The sequence below is a fragment of the Otolemur garnettii genome, unplaced genomic scaffold, assembly GCF_000181295.1.
Source record: "Otolemur garnettii isolate 467f Iridium unplaced genomic scaffold, OtoGar3 scaffold00053, whole genome shotgun sequence".
NCBI classification, from domain to species: Eukaryota; Metazoa; Chordata; class Mammalia; order Primates; family Galagidae; genus Otolemur; species Otolemur garnettii.
In genome coordinates this window covers 2251381-2264128 of record NW_003852448.1, presented here as the reverse complement: position 1 = coordinate 2264128, position 12748 = coordinate 2251381, and the positions used below count along the sequence as shown (strand labels likewise).

General features: G+C 44.0%; 1 pseudogene; it reads left to right on the top strand.

The window, feature by feature from the left end:
- Positions 1-10448: 10448 nt before the first annotated feature.
- Positions 10449-11066, top strand: LOC100945161 (annotated as a pseudogene).
- Positions 11067-12748: the final 1682 nt, after the last annotated feature.

Sequence of the window (12748 nt, the reverse complement as noted above, 5' to 3'; positions counted from 1 at the left end):
AATAAGAAAAGTGCAAACAACCCCCTCTATAAATGGGCAAGAGATTTGAACAGAAACTTCTCTGAGGATGACAGACAAATGGCCAACATGAAAAAATGCTCATCATCTTTAATCATCAGAGAAATGCAAATCAAAGCCATTCTGAGATATTGCCTACCCGCAGCAAGATTAGCTCACACCACAAAGTTCCAAACACCAGATGCTGGCCTGGATGTGGAGAGAAGGGAACACTTCTACACTGCTGGTGGGACTGCAAGCTAATACAACCTTTTTGGAGAGAAGTATGGAGAATCCTCAGAGAACTAAAAGTACACCTTCCATCTGACCCTGCAATCCCATTACTAGGTATCTACCCAGAACAAAAATAATTTTACCACAAAGACATTTGCCCCAGAATGTTTATTGTGGCTCAATTCATAATTGCCAAGTTATGGAAGAAACCTAGGTGCCCATCAACCCATGAATGGATCAACAAACTGTGGTATATGTATACCATGGAATATTATGCAGCCATTAAAAAGATGGAGAATTTATATCTTTTACATTTACTTGGATAGAGTTGAAATGCATTCTTCTTTATAAAGTATCATAAGATTAGAAAGATAAATATCCAATATATTTCATACTAATATGAAACCAATATATGAAAATTACATGTTCATATGAATAATAAAATGCAAATATAGTCTAGTATGGGAGTAGAGGGAGGGGGCAGTGGAGGACAATTGGCAGAAGGAGGGAGGGCAGGAGGCAGGACCTCACCTAGTGTGCACATTGTGATTGTGTATAACACGTCCCCTGGGTGAGGGGCTCTTCTACAAATGGAACTTCACCCTTCAAGTGAGAACAAACCAACCTAAAAATTTGTACCTTCATGTTAATTTGAAATAAAAAATAAATTAAGAAAAAACAAAGATGGAGTGGGGTAAGTGGCACAAAAGAGACATATATTCAGCATACTAAGTATCATGTGAGTTCCAAGGAGAGAAGGTTACTTGTAGCCAGGAAATCAGGCCACCTTTGCACCCTAAATCTGTTGTCCCCAACCCCTGGGCTGCAGAGCAGTACTGGGCCACACCCTGTTAGGAACAGGGCTGTGCAGCAGGGCTCAGTGGCAGGAGACTGAGCCAAGCTTCTTCTGTATTTACAGTTTCTCCCTATGGTTCACGTCACTGCCTCGGATAAGCCTCAGCACTAGGTTCTATAGAGGCGTGAACCCTACTGTAAACTGTGCATATGAGGAAGCTGGGTTGCACTCCTTGTGAGAATCTGAGGTGGGGTTGAGGTAGTGACGCTAGTGTTGGGGAGTGGCCGCAAATATAGAGAGGTTAGCAGAGAGGTTGACTGCACAGAGACATAATAAATTAATGGCTTGCAGACCCATGTCAAAGCACCCTCCCTGCACCCAGTCCTTGGAATAACTGTCTTCCATTAAACCAGTTCCTGGTGTCAAAAAGGTTGAGGACTGCTGCCCTAACTGCTTATGGCAGGCATGGCTTTGTGGAGGGAGTCATGGGACCTGTGCTCTGAGGGTGGGGAGACTGTGGATCTGTGAAGATGGGCTGGTGTGGAGAAAGGGGAAGCAGGTGGGCACTTCAGGGCAAAGGTGTGGAAGGTGGAGGGAATAGTCCAGGCAAGATCCTTGGGCAGTGGATGGAGCCATTTTATGGGCCTGTCCTAAGCAATGGGACTATAGATGTCAGCTGGGATCTTAGGAGAAAGAGCATAAGCCCTATTCCTCAGTAATTAGAAAACACAGGAAGTTTTGTACCAACCCAAATTAGCAGGGTTGATAGTACAGACCAAGATCTCCCGAGTGAAGGGGAGTGAAGGGATTAAAGCTTCAGGACCACACATCCCTCCAGAGCCCTGGCTTGTCTCTGCTGCTCTGGCCTAATAATTAATACTGTTCTCTTTATTCTACAAGTGTGCCAGCCTGGGCAACTAACTCTGACATGACTGTGTACAAGGCTGGAGCAGAGGAAAACAAATAGGCTTTGAAGGAGAAAACCTGGTTGTGGACATACAAAGTTCCAGGTAGTATGTGGGCTTCTAAGTTGAAAAAGGTAACAACAACAATAATAACAGACAATACTGAGAGTGTACAAAACAATGCATGCACGTTTTAAGAAAGGAAAAAACTATATCAAAAACTGTAACACTCAATATATACCAGTAACATTTGTTATCTTGTATCTCTTGCAATTGCTGAAGTCAAATATGACTTGAGTATTACAATTTTAATTCAATTTTTTCTTTCTCAAAATGTATTTACACATTTTTTGGCACCCTCTATATCTTGAGTGCTTACTCTGTGCCAGGCAGAGTATCGACTCATTTATTCTTCACTAGGACGTTATGAGGTAGGAAATGGAAATGTTTGTTGAGGAAATACCTATTAAGTCTCCAGAACCTTGTATAAAAGGGCTTAACACATTGGTTCTCAAACAGGGAAGGTTTTGCTCCTAGGAGACATAAGCCAATGTCTGGAGACAGTTGTGATTGTCACAGCTGGGGAAGGAGGGCTGCCACTGGCACGTAGTGGGTAGAGGTCAGGGATACTATTATTATCCTCATTTTATAGATGATGGAACTGAGCAAAGTGTCATGTGATCAGTAAACAGCTGAAAATTGCTGGGTAGAGAATTCACAGTAGAGACTGAGATTAGAAAGTGACCCACCTAGAAGAGGTGGCTGAGGTCAAGGTGGATTTCGGAAATATGAAGTGAAGTAAAATTATGAGAATCAGGAGCCAAGGTGGAAATAGCAGGAGGAAGAGGAGGTCAGGAGACCCAAAAAGGACATTCAACTAGAGATGGAGACCTCAGAATAACCGCAGCACGGGAACCCAGCAGGAGACAGGAGCACAGCTCTCACCAGACATCCCTGGGAGGGGTTATTGTGCATGCAGGTGACGTGAACCGAAATCTCGGGGGTTTTGTTATATTGTGTGCCCGTCAGTGTTTTGAGTACTTGCTTTGTGGACTATAGGAAGGGATGCAATTCGCTGTGAAGTTCTTTTTCTTGTTAAATGTGGGATAAAGTTACCATGCTGTAGCTACTGCTACTTCAAAATGCAGGATTGATTAGAAGTTACTGTCTTTTTCAGTTCCAATTTATATTCTTCCTGTATCTTCACCACCTTCTTCCCTGAAGAATTGGTCCTTTTATGCTGAACCTATCTTTGGATTGAGAAGAGAAATCAATCTCAGTACTATTGACATTTGGGGCCTGAAACTTCCTTGCTGCAGAGCCCTGCTCTGTGCACTGCAGATGTTTAGCAGCCTCCCTGGCATCGACCTACCAGGTGCCAGTAGCAACACCCTCCCCCAGCTGTGAGGGTCAAAATTGTCTCTAGACACTGCCTTATGTCCCCCAGGAGCAAAACCTCCCCTGTTTGAGAACCACTGGGATAAACCCCTTTATACTAAGGTTCTAGAGACTTAATAGATATTTCATCAACAAATATTTCTATTTTGCAAGTGAAACTAAGGACAGGTGAACATGCTGAAATGCCAATTTCTCCATTTCTGTACAACCCTGTGAATGTGTATGCTTCCTGCTGGCAGAAATACCATCCATGTCACGGATAGATTTGGATGTCTTTGGGGCTGGGTTGAATCAATTCAGTTCAGGGTTTCTCCCTCAGTCCTGGGACATTTGCTTTGGCCTGGCTCCTCTTGTCACCACTTCCCACACAGCTGGGTGGGGTGGACAGCCTGGATCTCTTTCTCTTATTATGTCTTCGCCTCTTCCCAACTGTGGAGGAGGGAGAGGGAAAGAGAAGGCTCTAGAAGCTTAAAAGCCAAGAATTTGCTGTCTTTGTTTTCTGGCTCTGCAATGGCAACTTTCCCGCAAGACAGTGATGAATCATTGCTGGCTGCCTGGGCTGGAGGAAGGCCCTGGGGCCGGGTGGAGAAATTGACTGGAAAGAGAACACATGGCTTAATATCCTCCTGCCCTCTGCGCCTGGCACTCCTCTGTCTGCAGGTGCCACTGCTCTGGGGATACATAAAAAGCAGCATTTCCAAGCACGGCCCCCATAAACCACAGGACGCTGCACAGGGGACTTCATTTGTCTCCTTCTACCAGGCTCTTGGACGGGCAAATATGGACTGTAGGTATAGAACTTCAAAAAAATCCACTTTTTATCATCAGTCATCAAAATTGCATTAAATATGCCTTATAAAGCAGAGTCTCCTCCATATCTCTGTAGACCTGTGGATTGCAATGGGAAATCTGAAAGGTGTCAATAGGAAGAAGAATGTTCCCAAATGTGTGCGTCTGACTGTAGAGAACAATCATTCCATTTGTACTGGGGACACAGTAAGTCACAGAGTGAGAAATGGCACTGCTTCCCACACCTGCATTTAAGAATAAACAGTATCAAGCCTTTATCCAGCGCTCAAGCGTCCACCTCATGTGCTCTTATAACTAAGACCTCTGACACTTCCCACCCTGTCTCCCAGTATAGAACTTGCTCTCAGGCCTCTTGGGGAGACAGCAGCAGTGAGAACAGATGCTCTACCTGTCCTCGCCCCGTTCTCTGTGCCCATCCTGTCACCCTGGAGTAGCTGTCCAAACTCCCGGCAAGGCCAATGTGCCCACTGCCCAGCAGACCCTGTCCCTTCTCGTCCTCAGCAATTCCTTCATGGGCTCAGCTCCCCCAACCGCTAATTATCTTTCCTGTCTAGCCCAACTCTCCATTGCTACTGTTTTTTGCTCATCAGAAGCACAAATATGATTTTTTTTCTTCTTATCAAAAGGGGAAAAGAAGCCCTCTGTGGACTTTGCTTTTCTCCACAACCCCTTGTTTTCTCTCCTCCCAATCAGCAAAGCCCCTGTGCAGAGCTGCCTGCCCTCGTCCCTCTGCTCTTCCACTAACTCACTCCGGCCAGCTTTGGGACCTGTCAGTCCTGCTGCTCAGTGCCGTGGGTCACTCTCTCCCTCTTGACACACTCTCTCCATTTGGAACCCAGAACCCTACCATCTCTTCTTTTCCTCCAATTCCCTTTCGCTCTGCTGCCTCTGGATACGGCAACATCTTTGGGTGGGTCCCCATCTCCATCTTGGAGAGCTCAGCTGGCTGCATGACTTTAATGCTCCTGTGTGCTGGAAACACTCCAATGTGTGTGCAGCCTGGATTGCTCCCCTGGACTTCAGACTTGAGTGCATGTCTGCCTAGTTGGCATCTCTACTTGGTCACCTACAGACATCTGAAACCGGAAAAGTCTAATGGTGAGCACCTCACCTACCTGCTCCCTCCAGTGTCTCACCTGGGCAAGGGGCAATTCTGTCCTGCCAGTTGACCAGGCCAGACACCAAGGAATGACCTTGACTCTCTCTCATCATCTGCCTGTTGGTCCATCAGCAATTTCTGTCATTTTTACATTCAACATTTATCCAAAATCAGAACACTTCTCATTTTTACCGATACCACCGCCCTAGCAAGCCCACCCAGTCTTAACATGCCAGGCCACGTTCCAGCCCATGTTAGACCAGTGGCCCTCACACACAGTTGTCTCAGAATGCTTTATGCCCTTAGAAGTGATTGAAGATCCCCAAACCTCTTGTCTCTGATCATAATACTTAATCCATTTAAAAATAACAATAATAAACCTACCGAATTTTAGTGTAAGTTAAATAATTTTATGTAAAATAGCTTTAGTTTCAAAAAAACTAGAAGAAAAGTAACAATATACATTTTGCAAATCTCTTTAATATCTAGCTTAATAAAAGATATAGCAGATTGATTCTCCTGTCTGCTTCTGCTTTGAATCTTTTGCAGTGTGTGTCATGTAGCTTCTAGAAAACTCCACTGTGTAGTTGGGAGGGAATGAGAAAGCAAAGAGCAAAACACGTCTCCTATTACTAGGAAAGCAGTTTTGACCTCACCGGGGTGGGGGTGTCTCTGAAAGGGCCTCAGGGACTCCTAGAAGTCCCCAGATCATACTTTGAAAAATACTGGATTAGGCCAAATCATACCTTTGCTCAAACACCACACAGTGGCTTTCACACATAGGACAAATAAGAGCCAAAGTCCTGATGTGGTCTTGAAGGACCCACATGGTCAGTCTCTTCCCTCACTCCACCCCTGCCAGAGGCAGCAGCTCACCCCTTCGTCTCATTTCAGGGCTCTAACAGAGGCCACATTTTGGTGAGGTCTTACCTAGCTGCCTCTCTAAATGCTACACTGGCCCCTCTCCCGCTGTTCCCTTAATGCTTCCTATCTCTGTCCCTTGCCACCAACTTTACATTCTGCCTCAGCATTTATCCCCATCAACTTACTACTTATTTTAGCCACATCCCCACCAGAATGGGCAATAGGACAGTACGTTGTCCATAGTGGGCATGCAGTGAAATTTGAAGCATGATGAAATGAGAGAATGAATGAATGAACAGCCCTGTGATCACGATGTCTTCATTCTATGTGAGGAAGCAGGAACTTAGTGAGGGTCACAGAGCCAGGGAACAACAAAACTGAGTTTCAAAGGCCAGTCTGCTGACTCCACCTGCCACGTGAGCTCTCTCAACTCCATGGCCCAAATCCCGTGACGTGTGTGTGCGTTCAATCCAAAGACCAGGTTCAGGCCAACTCTATATCTGGACTCCTCTCTGGAATGGCCCTGAGGATGGTGGAACTACACGTGCTGACAGTGGCCCAGAGCTGTGACTGACCTACCGGCATCCCAGGCTCCACGGCAGGAATGAAAACCTTGTGGAGTTTCCGCATCCAGTGGTCCAGTCACACAAGGATATTGGTTCTAGAAGATCTGATTTAGTCAACAGTGGTTTGGTTAGACAATGTTTGTTTTGGGTTTTTTTTTTTTGAGAAAAAGTCTCACTCTGTCACCCTATGGGTAGAGTGCCCTGGCATCCTAGCTCACAGCAACCTCAGAGTCTTGGCTTGAGCAGTCCTCCTGCCTCTGCCTCCAAAGCATCTGGGACTATAGGAGCTGCCACAATGCCTGGTTGGTTTTTCTATTTTTAATACGGACAGGGTCTCACTCTTGCTCAGGCTGGTCTCAACCTCTTGAGCTCAAGCAATCCACCAGCCATGGCCTCCCAGAGAGCTAGGATTACAAGAGTGAGCCACCATGCCCAGGCTCCGTGGTGAGATAATCTTTGGATCAATTCATAGTTTCTTCCCGTTTGCTTGCATTAACGATGTCAGCTCACATTGACTGTCTGGTCTAGCTTTGCTACTGAGACGTGTAAGAGGGTATTTATCTTCATGTCTTGGTGATGAGTCAGGATGTAAACTGCAGTGCCACAGTAAGCTGACCCGCTGTCCTCAGGGATGATACCTGCGCTGCCGGGCTCAGGTGCAAAGCATCTCTGCTCACCTGCTCAGAGCTTTAACCACACATAGGAGCTCTTGTACTTCTCAGCGCAGGCCCAAGAGCTAGTTATAATTATTCTGACTCCCAGGCTCAGAAAAGCTAAGTAACTTGATAAAATTTGAAAAGGTAGTTGTCAGTGTTGTTTAGCTGGCCTGGGCTAGGATCGAACCCGCCAACCTTCGTGTACGTGGCCAGTACCGTAGCCACAGCGCTATGGGCACTGAAAAGTAGTAAGGGAGAAAGTATGTCTTTCTGACTCAAAAGTTCTTCATCAAGTTGGTTTGACATGATTGCCACTCCAAGTTCACAGGAAAAGCAGGGAGCTAGGGCTTAACCCTTCCCATGAAGCACCCCTGGGGGGGGGGGTCAGACAAAGGAGAGCAGGGGGGTGGGACTTATCTGGTGGCCTGTCTTGCCCTTCTCTTCCTGTGTCTTAGAAAGAGTTTATTTACAAAGTGTCAGATTTGGTTAAAAGTAATGGTGAGGATTTCAGTATACTTACAGAGAGTATTTTATTTTGTATATATTCAAAATTTTCCATAACACAAAGAAAAAAGGAAAAAAGATTGAGCTAAAAGAATCATATGGGTGTTTATAATCATGAGATGCAGAATCTGTTCTAAGTATCTAACAATAAGGGATAATAAGTAAAAAATGTGTCTGATCTATACATCTGTGTGTCTATAACAATGCAGATATTATTTGTCGATGTGGAAAATAGCCACAATGTGCTAACTGCAAACAATAATAATTTCTAGGAAAAAATGCATATTAAGATTTCACTTTGACTTTAAAATGCATCAATTTTTATGCTTATGTTTACATGTGCACTGGAAGAAATCTGGAAATACCAGCTCTTTCTCTGAAGACAGCTTTATATACTTAGCTAATAAATAAAATTTCAAAATAAAGATACATCACTGTTGCAATTAAAATATTTTACGTTTTTAAAAGCAGGTTGCAAAACAGCAGGTATAATATCATCCTATGTTCGTTGCAAAGAAGAAGAAGATGAAAGGTAAAAGGAAAGTATCCAAGCCAGAGCCTGGATGTAAAATCTGGCCCAGAGCAGATCAGCTCGGAGAGCTGCTAGGAGGAAAACCTCGGCCCTGGACACACTGCTGGTCACGCAGAACACAAGACACCAGCTCTCTCTCTCTGGAACTGGGAAGGGGGTTTTGGGGCCCAGTGAGGCGCTGGGCTCAGCTAATCCGTACTAAATTTACAAAGCTCCTTCATGCTGTGCTCTGGGAATGTGCATTCCCAGAACAGAGGGGAGAACTGAGTTCATTATTTCTTCTCTGATGAAAGGAGATCTCCTTTGAAGAGAGAAAGGCAGCGATGAGCAGAACAGCGGGAGGAAGTTGGCTCCTGAGAGCAGCGCCTGCATCTGTCTAGCTGACAGCTCCACCAAGTAATGAGAGCGAGCGCCTCGCAGGGGCAGGGAGCTGGGCACTGCTGATGCACTTTTACTCCAAGGAAAGGCCAGAGCTTAAAGTAAACAACTGCATTAGAATGCCAGGCGCACTCGAGGGGGTTGTAATTGTAGACATAATTGTAGCAGCAGATTCATGGTGTCCGGCTAAATGGAAAATCTGTAATTCAGACCATGAAGTAGGCAGCTGGGTTTGTTGCTTTAGATAACATAAATCTAAGGTCAGAAATCTTACCCTGGACGTGCTACAGTGCGAAGCTCCCAGCTGTATCCTTTTGCCATCAAGTACGAAGATAAGCTAATATGTCAATGCAATCCTAATGGGACTCCATGGATTCTATTACTCAAGTGTCTACAATCAATTAGGGGTTTTAACTTAGTCATACCAACATAAATATCCTTTAATACCAATTAAGGCCACTGTTCATCATCATGATGGCTTTATCATCGTATCCAGGTTTCTTTTTCTTTTTTTCTTTTTTTGCTGCTGCTGAAATTTTAACAGGGAGGAAGACAAGACATCCTGGACTGAGTGTGAGATTTCCTGTCCCTTGACCCACGCTGGTGTCAGGGAAAGATCACCCGTGCTGTCGGTGTTCTGGGTCTACATGTTCACTGAGCTGGGGGAGGACAAGCCCTTCAAGGGGACACATATTTTCCAATAATCTATTGTGAGTAAGGAACTCTGCTAGGATTTTATTCAATATACTGAATAAAGAAATTACTTGAAAACGCATCAGTTTCCGATGGAGTTTTCAAAGTTAAATGGCAGGTTGATCAGTATTCAAAAATCATAACCTCATAGTTAGGATGGAATTAAATTTATAATGAGGAGAGAAAACAACTCCGGAATCATGTTGACATTGCTCCCACTGTCACAACCTTTCCCTTCTTTCTCATACAAAAAAAAAATCTGCAATTCTGTTCCAACTGCCGAGCAATGACATAATCCTGTTACACAAACCATCATAATTGGTAAATATGATTTGAAGTATAAAATGCTTCAAACACCTTGAGTTACACTAGGCAATAGTATCTGCTCTAAAACATTTCCCCTATGTCTAATAACCATAGTTCTTTACTTCCTTGGGATATATTGTGTGTAATTTCAGGGAGTTCTCAGAATCCTTGACACCCATGTGAGGACCCAGATTAAAGTAAGTAGAGGCAAGTACTGTCCATCTGTCTGTCCACCCATCCATCTATCCATCCTCCATCCATTCTTCCACCTCCTCAGCAGTGAAATTCATTTTTACCCATCTTATCAAGAGGAAATTGCCCTGAGAAAAGGAAGAACAGTTGGTAAATCACAACTGACATCATACATGTATTTAAATATTTATCAATACTCATTCAGAAGTTATATACAATTCAGATGCTATATACAAACATTCAGATCAGCACTTTCCAAATATTTGTACTGTATACCCCATCAATAACAAATTTTAAACATCTTCTATATATAAGTATAGTCTACATATTTAGAGATACGTAGATTAATATTTACATTCTAATATATTATGCACATTATAAAACATACATAAAACATAAATTTTTAGGCTCTCACAGCCATTGCAGTACATTGAGCTCCATAGAGACAGCGCCGGGGCAAGTGAGAGCCGGATGGGCACTGGGCGACTCTGTGCCTCCCTGAGGAAAAATAACTTAACATGGGCAAAGGAGATGCTAAGAAGCCGAGAGGCAAAATGTCATCATCTGCATTCTTTGTGCAAACTTGTCGAGAGGAGCACAAGAAGAAGCACCCAGATGCTTCCGTCAACCTCTCAGAGTTTTCTAAGAAGTGCTCAGAGAGGTGGAAGACCATGTCTGCTAAAGAGAAAGGGAAATTTGAAGATATGGCAAAGGCGGGCAAGGCCTGTTATGAAAGAGAAATGGAAACCTATATCCCTCCTAAAGGGGAAACAAAAAAGAAGTTCAAGGTTCCCAATGCACCCAAGAGGCCTCCTTCGGCCTTTTTCTTGTTCTGTTCTGAGTATCGCCCCCAAATCAAAGGACAACATCCCGGCCCATCCATTGGTGATGTTGCAGAGAAGCGGGGAGAGATGTGGAGTAATACTGCTGTGGGTGACAAGCAGCCTGAGGAAAAGAAGGCTGCAAAGCTGAAGGAAAAATACAAAAAGGATATTGCTGCAGACCGAGCTAAAGGAAAGCCTGATGCAGCGAAAAAGGGAGTCGTCAAGGCTGAAAAAAGCAAGAAAAAGAAGGAAGAGGAGGAAGATGAGGAAGAAGAGGAGGAAGAAGATGAAGAAGAAGATGATGATGAATAAGCTGGTTCTAGTGCAGTTTTTTTTCTTGTCTATAAAGCATATCATAACCCCCCTGCATACAACTCACTCCTTTTAAAGAAAAAATTGAAATGTAAGGCTGTGTAAGATTTGTTTTTATACTGTACAGTGTCTTTTTTTGTACAGTTCACACCCTACCGAATGTGTCTTTGTGGTATTTTTAGTAGCCACTAACCTTGCCTGGTACAGTATGGGGTTGTAAATTGGCATGGAAATTTAAAGCAGGTTCTTGTTGGTGCACAGCACCAATTAGTTATATATGGGGATGGTAGTTTTTTCATCTTCAGTTGTCTCTGATGCAGCTTATAAGAAATAATTGTTGTTAACTGAATATCACTCTGTAATTGCAAAAAAAGAGTTGCAGCTGTTTTGTTGACATTCTGAATGCTTCTAAGTAAATACAATTAAAAAACCATAAATTTTTAAAGAACGACTTTATGTAAAATAGACATTTCTAATATTTCTCCCCTTGATATAGGAGAGTCGTCTGGGTGGGGCTTGTCCTAGTGGGCCAAGTGTGTTCTTGGCTTTGTAAAGGAAAGAACTCAAGAGTGACCTCACACTGTAAAGCAAAAGCACGTTTCTTGAAACAACAAGGAGAATAAAGAGCTGCTACTCCATTCAGAGCAGCAGCCACAAATTGTTCCCTGGTTGTATTTATGACTTTTTCTTAACTGTATGCTAATTGAGGGGTGGATTATTCGTGGATTTTCCTGGAAGCGGGGGGACTTCCTGGAATTGAAGGCTCCTCCTCTTTTAAAACCATAGAAGGCAACTTCCAGTTGTAGTTGCCATGGTTATTGTAGACTGTTCTGGAGTGGGTGAGTGTTTGTTCAGCACGCCCATGCATGGTAATTCACGGATAATGAGCTACAAGGTCAGCCACTGGTCATTTCCCCTCCATCTCAGTCTCTGTTGGTTTCAGCTGTGCTGTTGTTTGTTTCCGGAACTATGTAACTTTTGTTTTGGGAAACTTAGTCCTTCCAAACCCCTGTCTTACCCTGTCACCCTAATGACCAGGCTCGTGTCTTGGGTGTACACAGGCCTCTAGTAGAGGCAATGGGTTGGATGTTACTTTTAGCCACGTGCTTGTGTGAGTGGCAAATCTCATTCCACGCTTGAGGAAATATAAGAAAGAATATTTCTATTTTTGTTCTGGGCTCTCTGAGGGAGTGATATTTTCTCTGTCCTTTCACAAGAGCAGAGATTGTTTTCTTGACATGCACAGGATGGTCAACCTCTTTGTCCTCACAAGTTTAGTTTAATAGGACTGGAGACACCATGGTCAATAGGACAGTGGCCCTGGCACTTGTGGAGCTCAGAGGACTAACAGGCAAACAGATGGTTATGCAGTGTGCTGAGGGCTGTGTCTGTCTGGCAGCAGGGTCCTCCCCTCCCCCATCCTTCACCCAGTTTGATAAGGCCCAACCTAGGGGCACCATCAGCCTACCTCTGCCAACTGTTGCTTCTTCATAAATCACAATTAGAAATTTGACTTCAACATCAGAACGCCTATGCTGCATTCTTTGGCCACCTTGAAAGAAAACAAGCACATACACACAGGATAAAATATTCACTGCACCATGTTCCTGTAATTCTTCTACCCAGGCACTTACTTTTTCACCATTATCGATGCTGTGATTAACAGGCCACCCCTCTCAACA